The sequence below is a fragment of the Lactuca sativa genome, chromosome 4 (assembly GCF_002870075.4).
Source record: "Lactuca sativa cultivar Salinas chromosome 4, Lsat_Salinas_v11, whole genome shotgun sequence".
In the NCBI taxonomy this organism is placed as follows: Eukaryota; Viridiplantae; Streptophyta; class Magnoliopsida; order Asterales; family Asteraceae; genus Lactuca; species Lactuca sativa.
In genome coordinates, this window is record NC_056626.2 from 353,154,834 (window position 1) to 353,159,721 (window position 4,888).

The following is a 4,888-nucleotide window of genomic DNA, read 5'->3' on the forward strand; positions in this document are numbered from 1 at the left end:
CTCTCTCAATGAGCGTTTCACCAAGCTTCAAGATGATCTAGCCATGGAGAACTCACTCATGGATGAGCTTGCTCGCAAGACTACTGAGGTCAAGACCAAGAATCTCCAACTTTCTCAGGCGAACAACGAGGTCAATCAACTTCGCTCTGAAAGGGCTGTTGTCAAAAGTTATGTCTCCGACGTCCATACTATTCTCTTGAGCGTTTTGGAGGCTCATGACCCTATTCTGACTATTTTCGTTAGACGTCATCTTGCTGACAAATTTCGTCCTGCCCTTGGGATGTTGAGTCGCATTGAAGGTGTTTCAGAGGCAATGGTACCTCCGAAACAAGGGGGAGAAGGACTCACATCTTCATCTCAACCTCCTCCTAAGTCTCAACCTCCTCTCACTTCCCAGCCGGAACAACAGAAGACTAAGCATGCTTCAGGTTCGGGTCCAAAGAATAAAGGCAAGGGTCCTATAGTGGATGACAGTGATGAGGAAGAGGAAACAATCGTTGATGCTTTGAATCGAAAGGCAAGGGAAAGGGAAATCGATCCCAATGCCAAAATTGTAAAAGAAGCTAAAGAAAAAGAAAGAAGATTAAAAGAGGCTTAGGATCTTCTAGAAAGCAAGAAAACCCTTTTTCCCTTCTGGACGTTGGATAAGCTGCTCAAAGAAGCCACCGACTCTCCTAGCACTCATTGGTTTGAACCAGTAGTGTCTTTAAACTATACAAAAAGAAAGGACTCTCAACTTGATATGCCTATCACCCGAAAGGCGTTTGTGTTTCACTGCTCTCTTCTCATTGTAGAAGTCCCACATCCAGACCCGAAGGTTGATCCTGAGCTCATCGACTACTACTTGGAGTTCCCTCAACCACAATATCTCACTTGGAGCGCTCAGAAAATCATCACAGTTCGGGTCCTTAAGCCTCAAGCAGCAGGAAAGTTCATCAACGTCAAGTTCAAAGTCACCAGAGGTTCGACTTTGTCTGAGCATACCTTCTCTCTTGTTGATCCACCCAATCTTAATCCTAATGATTGGATTGTCCTGCACAACATTCTACTCTCCAACCTAGTTGAGTATGAGCCAATTATTGATCATCTTAAAATATTGCTAGTCTGCTACGTTCTGGAGGTAGCTAGGATGGATCAAGAGGTCGCTTCGGTTCTCAGGAAGAAGCCCGCTATTTTGCATGTTGGTTCTACTAGTTTTGTCAATAAGATGAAGATGGTAAAGATTGATCCGGTCATAAACTCTATGATGTTCACCAAACAGGATGGTAAGAAATGTCTGTTTGCTTTAACTGATAAACATCTCTTTACTACTTCGTGACTAGAGTATGTACTGGGAATTATTCACAGATGCAAGCAGAACAGTGAAAGAGACAATAAGTACTTCACTGATTTGATAAGATGGTATATCCACTTTCTCCATGTTCTTTTTCCGTGATTCCATGTTTGTTCAAAGCAGTGAAGCAAACTACTGCCAATCAACCGAAGTGAAGGTCTCACCCTAATTGACGCAAAGGGGGAGATTTTTGGGATTATGATGTTACGTCCTGGGCTCATTCCTTTTAACTCGGTTTTGTAGCCGGTTTGGGCCTGTCCAACCGTGTATTATTTTATTCTAGAGTTTTAGTATTTAAGGTGCATGCATGCATCCTCAGTAAGTAATGCTTTAATAATTCTCTTCATAGTATTGTAAACCCTAGCTCGCCTCTACAGTGGAAGTTATTTATTGAGCTCCATTGAGGCGTGACAACGTTTGAATCATAAGCTTCATATTGATTCCATATTGTGTTCTTTGTCCTGTTTGATTGAATAGTTTGTTCTTTATTAATATACATGTGAAAGATCTAAACGATCAAGAGATTTATTCTCATCACAAGGTTCACTTGGGTCTTCTTCCTAAGGCTGAAATCCGAAATAGCCTCTCATAAATTTTATTAAAGGAATAGAAGTTCTTATCAAACTCGCAGTCAGGAGAATTCGTAGTGACAATGGCTCGGAATTCACTAATTCCACCGTTGAGAAATTCATTACCGAAAAAGGATTTGACCACAAATTCTCAGGTCCCTACACTCCACAACAGAACAGTGTAGTTGAAAGATGCAATAGAATACTTGTTGAAGCTGCTTGATCAATGCTAAACTTCGCAAATCTACCATTCTATCTCTAGGCTGAAGCCGTATAAACTGCATGCTTTACTCAAAATCGAAGTATCATCAATCGACGCCTCAACATGACACCATACGAAGCTATGAATAGTCAGAAGCCAACAATCTCGTTTCTTCATGTTTTCGGATGTAGGTGCTTCATCAAGAACAGCCATGATCAGCTTACCAAGTTCTAACCTAAAGTTAATGAAGACATCTTCCTTGGATACTCCTCTAAATCAAAGGCTTCCAGAGTTCTTAATCGAAGAACTCGTGTTCTAGAAGAAAGTCTTGATGTTACATTCGATGACAACTTCGTTCAGAATACTGGACCAACTCATGTTACAACTCACATTATAGAGTCCGATGCTCCACTGCCAAGAAGTTCGAACCCGCAAAAAATTCTTGAAGTCGACTTTGATACTCTCTTTGGACGCTCCGAAACCGCCCATGATTTGGAATCTCGAACAAGACAACTCCCTCGTTCGGAAGCTCCTGTTTCGCAAAATGTCTCTGGTCCGATCCCAAGTCTCTTTCCATTTGATTCTAAACCATTTCAACCTTCTCAGGCTTACGGGGAGAATGTTCAACCCTCACTTGAATCAAATGTAGATGGATTCCTAGATGCAGTAGCTGACTTTGATGACTCAAATCCTATCAACATTGATGACATTGAAAATTTCTTTGAATTCCCTTATGATGTTGATGTCAACCTCTCCGGATCAGAAGTTCAGGGGGAGCATCTTCCATAAGTTGAAACCATTCAGAGGGAGAAAATCAATCCCATTGTTGATATTATATCGTCTGCTACTCAAGAACTTCCAAGGTTACATGCCTGGACCAAGGATCATCATCCCAACCAAGTTATTGGAAAACCTAATGCTGGTGTTCAAGCTCGATCTGCTGCAAGTTTTCAAAAAACGAATGTCATTTTTCAGCATTCATATCTATGGTTGAACCCAAATCCATCAAGGAAGAATTAGAACATGCTGACCGGATTACAACCATGTAGGAAGAATTAGAAGAATTTGATAGAAATGAAGTATGGACTCTCGTGCCTCCTCCCTCAGATCACCATATTGTTCGTACTAGATGGGTGTTTCAAAACAAGTTAGATGACACAAGAGTTATTGTTTGAAATAAAGCAAGATTGGTGGCCAAAGGATTCACTCAGATCAAAGTCCTCGACTACGATGAGACCTTTGCTCCTGTTGCACGTCTTGAAGCCATCATAATCTTTCTTGCTTATGTTGCTCACAAAGGCTTCAACGTTTACCTTAATGGATGTTAAAAGCTCTTTTCTTAATGGTTAACTTGACACAGAAGTATATCTTAAATAGACCCCAATTTTGTTAATCTCACTTTTTCGAACTACTGTTACAAACTCCGGAAAGCTATCTACGGTCTAAAGCAATCTCCTCGCGCATGGTACGAGACCCTCACTGACTTTCTCAGGCGCTCTGGTTTCCAAATAGGAATCTTAGAACCTACCTTGTTCCGAAGATCGAGTGGAAAGCATCTCATGATGGTTCAAATCTATGTTGACGACATTATTTTTGGATATGTAGATTCATTTATGGTTACTGACTTTGCTAAACTAATGATCAATCGATTCCAAATGAGCATGAAGTGGGAGTTAAGCTTTTTTCTTGGTCTCCAACTCAAACAAACTAAAAGAGGAATTTTCATTCACCAAGAGAAGTACATTTCGGAACTCCTCAAAAAAATACTCAATGGACACTTGTGCCTCAGCCAAGGTACCTATGGGCTTCGGACACAAGATCTTTTCCGACCCTTCAGGTGTATCAGTTGATGAAAACAAATACAGAGGAATGATTGGATCCCTGCTCTATGTCACAGCAAGTCGACCGGATATCATGTTTTCCACATGTTTGTGTGCAAGACTTCAAGTCAATCCAAAGATGTCTCATCTCCTGGCTGTGAAACAAATTTTCTGATACCTCAAAGGTACAAAGAGTCTCGGAATCTGGTGCCCAACAAATGAGAGCTCCCTACTTCAAGCATACTTAGATTCAAACTATGGTGGTCTTCAACTGCATAGAAAAAGCACATCAGGTAGCTGTCAATTTTTAGGTGTTCGTTTGGTGAGTTGGTCATCCAAGAAACAGAATTGCATTGCACTCTCTACAACCGAAGCTGAATACATTGTTGCTACCAGTTGTCCATCTCAGGTTCTGTGGATGAAATCTCAACTTTTGGATTATAGTTACCGCTTTCAACGCATTCCTATCTATTGTGATTCTAAAATGCCATTGCGATTTCACACAATCCAATTCAGCACTCCATGACTAAGCACGTTGATATAAGGTACCATTTTATAAAAGATCATGTTTTAAATAGTAACATTGAACTCATTTTTTTTCATCTGACGATGAGATTGCTGATTTACTAAGGCATTAGACGAAACGAAATTCAATGGTGTTTTGAACAAGATGGGCATGATGATGCCAGATCCTCAATTCTTTCAAGAGAGTTGTTCTCTTTGATATAAATATTCTGAAGAAAATTGGTTTCGATCTCAAAAGAACTTTTTATCTCGAAACTATTCTCCCTCGGAATACATAAGATCTTTTTACGTGTCTTCATTTCTGACCATCACTTATGTTTAAGTTGTACAGTTCATCTTGATCATTTAAGTCCATATAGTAATCTTGATCACTTTTTGCATCCTGGAATATACTTCACCATGGCATCCCGGAATTCCACTCCAGAAAGGTATTGCATTC